Raw genomic sequence first — 9,441 nt, 5'->3', positions numbered from 1 at the left:
ACGGCTACCGCCCCAGGCTGCTATGTACGTTCCTTTGTCGCCCTTCCCGTCCGTTCCTGATGGAGACTATCTGGTAGCTCCCCTCATTGATTTGACCCTTACGCACCACATCGCACTACCACATACTATAGTGATTGTTGCTAACAACACGGTGCTACTCCCAGTTCTGAACTTCTCTACGTCGACCCAAGTTCTTCCCCAAGGCATCACTTTAGCCGATCTTTCCCCCCTTGATGAATGTTCGATTTGTTCTTTTACACCTGACACTAAGACCATGGCGAAACCTGTCATCACGTCGCAAAATAAGGCGTTCCTCGACAAAATGATATCCAGCGACCTCTTACCTTCCCAAATTGCGGCGCTCCGGGGTGTTCTGTTTTCTTACCTGGATATCTTTGACGTCGACGACCGTCCCCTGGGCCGCACAAGTGCCGTAACCCACCGCATCGACACCGGCGACGCCAGTCCACTCCACAAACGCCCTTATCGCGTGTCACATGCTGAGCGCCAAGTTATACAGACGGAGGTCGAGAAAATGTTGAGTAAAGACGTCATTGAGCCTTCATCGAGTCCTGGGGCCTCCCCTGTGGTCTTAGTTAAAAAGAAGGACAACACCTGGCGCTTTTGCGTCGACTATTGCCACCTGAATCAGATCACCAAGAAGGACGTTTATCCTTTACCCCGAATCGATGATGCGCTCGACTGCCTCCACGGCGCCAACTATTTCTCGACCCTTGACCTTCGATCCGGATACTGGCAAATTTCGGTCGACGACCGCGACCGCGAGAAGACAGCATTCATCACACCCGACGGCCTTTACCAATTAAAGGTCATGCCTTTTGGGTTGTGCAATGCCCCGGCTACGTTTGAACGTATGATGGACTCTCTTATTCGCGGTTTCAAATGGTTGACCTGCCTTTGCTATCTGGATGATGTAATAGTTTTCTCGCCCTCCTTCGAAAGTCACCTGTCTCGTCTCTCGGCAATTCTTGACGTTTTTCGTTGCGCTGGTCTCCAACTGAATTCGTCGAAATGTTCATTTGGACGTCGGCAGATTAAACTACTCGGCCACCTTGTTGACGCCACTGGTGTTCAACCCGACCCTGACAAAGTCCGTGCAGTCCGAGAATTCCCGGTTCCGCGTTCCACACAAGAAGTTCGCAGTTTTATTAGGCTCTGCTCATACTTCCGCCGCTTTGTCTTCAACTTCGCGGATATTGCTAGGCCCCTCACGGATCTCCTCAAAAAGAATGTGGCCTTCTCTTGGGGAAGGGACCAAGAACATTCCTTCGCGTCGCTAATTACCGCCCTCACCTCACCACCTGTGTTGGCTCATTTTGATCCAACGGCTCGAACAGAGCTTCGCACCGATGCAAGCGGCCATGGCATTGGTGCTATACTCGCTCAGATACAGAATGGCACCAACCAATTGATAGCCTACGCTAGCCGCCTTTTGTCGCAAGCGGAACAAAATTATTTTATAACTGAGCGGGAATGCTTAGCCTTCGTTTGGGCTATCGCGAAATTCCGTCCGTACTTATACGGACGTCCGTTCGCAGTCATCACGGACCATCATGCGCTTTGCTGGCTGTCGACGCTTAAGGACCCTACAGGAAGACTCGGCCGATGGGCTCTTCGATTGCAGGAGTACACGTTCTCGGTTGTTTACAAATCTGGAAAGCTGCACAGCGATGCTGACTGCTTATCCCGGCAACCCGTTCATCCACCTAGCTCCACTGATTTGGAATCCGATGCCTGCGTTTCAGCCATCACTGACTTTTTGAACGTGGCTGACGAACAGCGCCGAGATCCATCGTTGCTCACCATCATCGACCGCCTTCAATCGCGTTATGCTGACCCTTCTCTTAGCAGATACTTGCTTCAAGACAACATTTTGTACCGCCGCAACTTACACCCCGACGGCGCGGAACTTTTACTCGTCGTACCGCATCACCTGCGAAAGGTTGTTCTGCGACAATTCCACGACGCTCCAACTTCTGGACATCTAGGAGTCTCCAGAACTTACGACCGCATTCGACGAAGAGTATTCTGGAAGGGTCTGTACCGCTCTGTTCGCCGTTACATCACATCTTGTGACCTCTGCCAGCGCCGAAAGAAGCCTACGACTCCCCCTGCCGGTCTTCTTCAACCTATTGAAGTTCCAGCCGAGCCATTTTATCGAGTGGGGTTGGACTTGCTAGGTCCCTTTCCTACTTCTACAACTGGAAATAAATGGATTGCAGTGGCCACAGACTATGCCACTCGGTATGCAATCACTCGAGCGCTACCAACCAGCTGCGCAGCCGACGTTGCCGACTTCCTGCTGTACGACATTACTCACCAGCATGGCGCTCCGACTCACCTACTCACAGACCGTGGTCGCTACTTTCTATCTCGTGTGGTTGATGACCTACTCCGATCTTGTGCTACCCGTCACAACTTCACCACATCTTACCACCCTCAGACTAACGGCCTTACGGAGCGCCTAAACCGCACATTGACGGACATGCTTTCCATGTACGCATCTACCGACCACACTGATTGGGACATAGCTCTTCCGTTCGTAACCTTCGCCTATAACTCGTCGCGTCATGAAACAGCGGGCTACTCCCCTTTTTATCTACTCTTCGGACGTCATCCCTTACTGCCCTTCGACACACTGCTTTCATCAGACCACCCATCCTCCACTTCGTACGCTCAGGATGCGATCACCCGGGCCCTCACGGCACGTGCGGTAGCGCGCGCTCGGTTATCGTCGTCGCAGACAGCACAGAAGTCGCTTTACGACCGTCAACATAGAGATGCCGTTTTTTCTGCGGGATCTCTTGTTCTCTTGTGGCTCCCATCTCGACGTGTTGGCCTCTGCGAGAAACTACTATCGCGATACGCCGGGCCCTACCGAGTCATTCGTCATGTCACACCTGTGACCTACGAGATTTCCGCTACCACAAACTCATCAGCTGCTGCACCCAGAACGGAAGTAGTCCATGTTTCTCGTCTCAAGCCCTACAACGCCGACTCGCTCCCAAATGAAGAAGACGACAACGTGGTTGTAGTGGGTTGGACTCTCGAGCTTCTCCCGTTGGCCTGCATGACTGTGCGCTGTTTAAGCCGTTAGCAAGACCAGCTCTCGGTGAATAAATCTTCCCCGTAACAATATGATTATGAGAGATGCCGTAGTGGAGGGCTCCGGAAATTTCGACCACCTGGGGTTCTTTAACGTGCATCCAAATCTTGGCTGGCCTGGAACAATTCTTTTGTAGTTACAAGGCGCACAAAGGTCAGCGCAATCATTACAGTCTCCGTTTTGCGAAAAGCGCGCGCTTTGGAGACACAGCGAAGCAACAACTGAGACACCTATTCGCATGCATCTGTAGCTATGAGTACGTTTGGAGCGCCATTTGCTCGTGAGAAACGCGGGGCACGTTTCTATCGGCTTTCCATTCTGTGCGTGACCTTCGGATTTGTTGCTATCGCGTTCATTGTTTCGCCTCAGTGGCAAATCTGTGACTTTTTTATTTGCTTTATGCTCAATATAGATGGTGCCACCCTTACACCAATCATCTTAGCCTACATTCTATACAAAGAGCTCTCCAATTGTATACAGCGAACTCATTGAACGCTTCCACGATTCATGTTCTCAGTTTTTTAGACATTTTAAACGCACAGTTTCGAAGGGCGAGAACACAGTATGAATGGTGCTGTGAAAATCGCGGTTGGGTAAAAATTGACATCGGCAGGAAAAAAAAATAAGTTTCCTCTTTTCCCTTGCAGAAAAATTTCTCTGTACGCTCCCTAACAAGGTACAAGCGCCTCGTGCTTGAACACACCACAAAAGCACCACTTCGCACATTCGCAAAATATGAAAGAAAACAGAAAAGGAAGGAAGCGTGTTGCATGCCTTCTTTTGTTACGCCGCCTCCTTGCACACACCCCCATTTATTCTGTCAGAGAAAAATCATGCCTAGAAGCTCTCGAGCATAGAGTGATGTTGTTGTACCAATGCATGTTTATGTACAAACTCTGCCTTACGCCAGAGCTAGAAACAAATCTTAAGTCCTAGCGCATATATACACAATCCAAACTAAGGGAAAAACTCGGCGACAATCACGTACGGGGTCAAAGAGAAGGAAAGCAAAGAGAAAAGAAAGACGGGGCTGAATTATTCTTTGACAAAGGTTGGCGCGAATGCCTAACAAACGTTCAAGTAGTCTCACTAATAAAAAGACCGTCGTGAGTGGCAGCTGCAAATGAAGTGCCGTATACGCCCACACCCAGGTGAATCTTAGGAAAATGTTGTGCTAACAAAAAAAAAGCCCCTACAGCTCACCCTTTGGGATTTTGAATCAGGCTTCGCGAGTCCTCGCTACTAACAAGCTCGCTTTTGTCCTGGAACCTGAGAATTTGTGTGAAGGGCTTTATTCAGCCTAAACAAATAATCGCTAGTCCGATTCCATGCAGTGTTCTTCGTACATTGAAGGTGCGAGGCTGGAAATGGCAGCTGTACGGAACAAGCACACCACAAGCAAAAAAATAAAAACGCATCACACGACAACCCTGCGAGAAAGCAAAGCGCAAAAAATATAACACTAGACGTGCTCTCAGCTTACTCACTCCTTCGAACCCGCCAACTGGAGGCCAAAAAAAAAACAAAAACAAACAAACGCTGTTTTCTAACGCACATATACACGCACACCCACACGCATTCACACAGGCACTCGCATACAAGCTCACGCACACGCACATGCATATACGCACACACGAAAGCCAGCCAAAAGAAACATGAACCGTGTGCACATATCGCGTGACTAAGCCTATCCTGCCTGTAAAATTTCAACCATGAGCAACATAAAGAATGATGATGTGTGGGCCGAAGTTTCGTAGGTATTTTTTTCGGTAAACCGTGAATCATCCTCCAGTTGCGTCCATTCATGCGTCCATCCATCAATCCATTCATCCATCTGTCTGTCTGTCTGTCTGTCTGTCTGTCTGTCTGTCTGTCTGTCTGTCTGTCTGTTTTTCCATCCATATGTCCATCCATCAGTCCATCCGTCCGTCCACCTGCTCATCTCTGTCTGTCCGCTCGTCTGTACGCATGCCCGTCTGACTGTATGTCTGTCCATCCGTCCGTTCATCTAGTGTACACTCCAAGTACCGCCATCTTCCACCTTTTCATCACATATTTATTATATACAAGTAAATCCATCCAGCGGACATTCCAACGACCAAAACGAGAGGTGGCTACTTCATACAGGAGACGCACAACCCACGCCTTAAGAAGCTTCGCGCCTAAAAATAAATGTAAGCGTCCCGGCAAGAATCACAACTTAGCATTGTGCGAGGCAATCAAGACTTCTACCGCAGAGCTACGCCAGGTTTCCGAACTACTTTTTAAATAGTCTTTAATGTTCGAGAAACTTAGGTTGTGATTGCAGTGCTGGCCATCTCATTCTATAAACATTACGCATGTCTTCCCATGACATAGCCGTCACATAGGGTTTACTTCAATTTTAGTTAGGTGCTATGGAATGAAGTTCATTTACACAGCAGTTTCCAGGGCTACAACCCTCACGAGCACCAGCGCTTCATATCACTTTAGTGCTTCTGGTGTTGCTAATACTCATGTTCCTGTTGGAACCGTTGCAAAAATAAAAACAACTGGTTATTTAAACATGTGCAATTCTTCAACCTATCTGTGTACTTATACGTAGCGCCATTTTATGAGGTGTTCCTCAATTTAAAAAACAACTACCACATGGTCAACTTTTCTCCGAGTGCTTCACATCGCGTCCATTCCCAAATAACGTGGGATCTGTCAGCCTTTTTCTTCTTGCAGCCAATCTCTTGCAGCAGAATGATGCAAATAAAATTTTGGAATACCTTGTGACCATCAAAATTCATGCTGATTATTACTTTCGGCAATAAGTTTCCCATTACGGTACACTGCCGGAAATGGGTTTGTACCATATTTGACCTAGCACCCATTTTAGTGAGAAAACGCGCAATATATTACCGTCCATATTCTCCTGCACAACTAAGACATTAAATACACAGCCTCTTAGATAGTGCAGTGCTGTGCAGAATTGAGGAACTGTTGGTATCTGTCGAGATGCTGTACAAAAGTCTGAGGTACTAGAAACAGCTAGAAACAGTACCTGGTATTTTTCAGATACATAATTAGCGTTGAAACACGAAACAATCATGTGAAGCTCGACCGTTTCAAATAGGTATTTCGAGTCGCTTAATTCCTATGCAACGAATGCTTCCAACCGCAAGACAGTAAGAGAGAAGTCGGAAGGGCGAGTAAAGCAGGGCAGACCAGTTCGAACAGCCAAACGTGTAAGCGACCATCTGCCTTATAAATATGAGCTGTCAGGTGCACGGAGCAGAATTTTCAATATTGCCCCAACAAATGAAGCAGTTGTCTTGATTTTATCCACTCATCACACAAATAAAACTAGAATAAGTTTTACTTTGTTCTTGAACCATGGCAGCAATATCACTGGCACATATACATGGTGTGCCATATTTGACACAAACCTGTAGGTTCATAATTACAGCCACAATAATTTATGAAAATTTTGGATATGTTTTTTCTCATCTTCTTGACGACAAAATATGAGAAAAGATGTTTTTCGAGTGAATTTCTCAGAGTTCAAGAAATAGAAATTTAAATATGCAACAAGATAGCAGCGGCAGGAAATAAATTGACGTAAAAATAAAAAAAAAGATTGTTGTTAACCTTCGGTTCTCTACATAGACATTTACTTATGTTAAGGTGATATTTTATTATTTACAATCAATGTGCTTTTTAATATTATATACACACACCTCACCCCCAGTATGAGTACGTGAATGAAATACAACGCACATTATAGACCTGTGTGGCTACAACACAACAGCAGTTATTCCAACTCGCGGTACCTACTCGTTTAATACCAACTTTGCATAGAATTTATAGTCTCTTTAAACGGTGGCAAGCATGATGAATTCGCAAAACATGACAAATGCCAAACCAATTGGTAGAGCTACCCACAAATATTGTGCTCGACAACAGGATGCATAAAACATGTTAGTTTACCAGGAATGGAATCCTGTTAAAAAATATTTTCCACTATAGAAGCATCTCTCATAAAACTTTTCATCCAATTTTGTTCCGGCACACATTATTGTGAAGAGTTCTGGTCAATAGCAAATATCAGTCATAATGCTTAGAACACTCCTATCGCAAAGAACACTGTAGTAAAACATGGATAGGGTGATCGCCAGCAGAGAACTAACGGTATTGATGACACAAGAGAGTGCCTAGAAAAGCCAAATAAATCCTCCTGATCTCGGTAGCTATTTGTGTGTGCTCCTGTAGTAGACACTTTTTTTTCCTATGTAAGTATACGGGTGCCTGAAGGCCGTTTCTGATTTCAGGTCGCCTCCATTTGTCCACCATGTGGTGTCGCAAAACACAAGACTGAAGGTTGCAACAGAGCTTGCTTTACTGCGTGAACGGGAGCCCTCTAAACTAAGTCTCATGAGCCGCGGGGGATCAATCTGTCCCTGGAACTGCAATGCCAGACAAACGTGAGACAGCAAAAAAAGTTGGGCATTTTGTCCTAGTTCTACTCTGCCGAAACCACCGGCTGCAGGGTGCATTGAGGTTAGAAATAAATAAAAGCGTCAGTTGCGCTCGAAGGTTACGTGGGAAAAAAGTATAAGAATCTTGTTTTCTTCTACACGTCGAACTGCTGCATCATGAAGAACGGGCACAATCCACTGTAGCTTACTTTTGTTATCCTTGTAGGTGTGACTTAATGATGGTACAGGCACAAACGTCTTGATGCAGCTGGAGGCACAAGATAGTGCTCACTAAAAAGGGCAAAGAATACATGAATAAGGGGACAAAAACTCTCTTTTATCGTTTGTTCACAAGGAGTCCTTTTCTATTAAAGGAAGAAAGGAACAGGGGTGAAAAAAAAGGCAGGGATGTTTACCAGTTTAGAAAGAACCGCTAGGGAAAAGGATGACGGAGTTTTAAAGATGGAGAGAGAGAGAAAGAGGAGAGAGCATGTACACACAAAGTCACACTTCACAGTTAACTTAATGTCATAGGTCTATAACCACCGGAGCAAGCCTGCCCCCTTCAAGAAGTTGAGCTCTGCCTTCGCCGCCTTCAGCCGTGATGCAGAAGCTTCAAATCTTCTTCTAAAGGAATACTGACACAATTTGGGGTGCCGTGGAAGGTATGTTGTTCATCTCCTTGGTGAAAAGTGTTAATGCTCGCCACAGGCTGATATACGACTACACGCACAAAGTATTTAATTTAACTTGAAAATTTTCGTCAGTGAGTGTCAGCCAGGGATCCCCGCTGCAATGAAGATTATGCTGACGAGTCAACACAGTTGCACTGAGTTTGCGAACTCTGCGTTCTACACCTAGTCTAAATCACGAAAATCGCTCTCGGGTTCGCTGGATGATGATTCACTCATAACTGTTTACGTGAAACACGAGCAGATGACAAATATGCCGCTATGACGTTGCGAATTGCCGTCTTCCCATAATGCCACTGCGCTTGCAGGTTAAAGCCCCTCTCTCGATATTGAAAGCGTATCTGTTTTAAGAATAGTGGTGTTAAAAATATATTCGATGCATTTCCGAGCCTCACGCAAGTGTTTCAATAGTTCTTGACTCCAGTGTTTTTAGTCGGAGTGACGATCCGAAATTATTCAATAATGAGTCTCACTGCTTCTTTGTAGAATCTAACGTATAATCTGATAATATCAACTCAGGACAAAGTGGTGTTAGCTGTTTGTTTAGTTCATGAGAATCGCGCTATCTTGTAAGCGGTACATGCGATTCGATTATGATTGATATACAGTTTTTACAGCGAAATTTGTTATGAGATCACAACTCAGTTCACGCGCAGTTGTCTGCCGCCGCCGGTGTCCGTTATCACATCGCAAAATGAGAAAAAACACCCAGCACCAATGACACAGTAGAGCTCGAACCTGGGTCTGCTGGGTATTCTACCACGGAGTTACGCCGGGGTCTTAGGCAGGCTTGAACTAGCACGAAATACACAGTGGAGCTTGAACCCGGGTCCACTGGGTGCCAGTCCAGTATTCACCACTGAGCTATACTGGTGCTTGTGACTTGTTGTTAAACTTGCCTTAGGCAGGTTTGATGTCGGGAAAGCAATCACGTTAGTAAGATTTATAAGGCGTCTTGAACCAACGAAAGAACAACCACTCGTCACGCAGTCCGAATAGCATAACGAGTGGGCCATCCAATGCTCCAGTCACCATGGCTCCAACCCATCACGAAAAATTGTTTTTGTTCCCCTATTAACTGTGGCGCATACCTATTTCAGCCATAATTCCTCATTGTTGTCAGCCACTGCATGAACTATTGGCACAGACTTCCTTGCGAGTGTTTAGCGGATACCACGCT

Source organism: Rhipicephalus microplus, unplaced genomic scaffold (assembly GCF_043290135.1).
Source record: "Rhipicephalus microplus isolate Deutch F79 unplaced genomic scaffold, USDA_Rmic scaffold_63, whole genome shotgun sequence".
NCBI classification, from domain to species: Eukaryota; Metazoa; Arthropoda; class Arachnida; order Ixodida; family Ixodidae; genus Rhipicephalus; species Rhipicephalus microplus.
The sequence above is the reverse complement of the archived record's forward strand: the minus strand, read 5'-3'. Positions refer to the sequence as shown.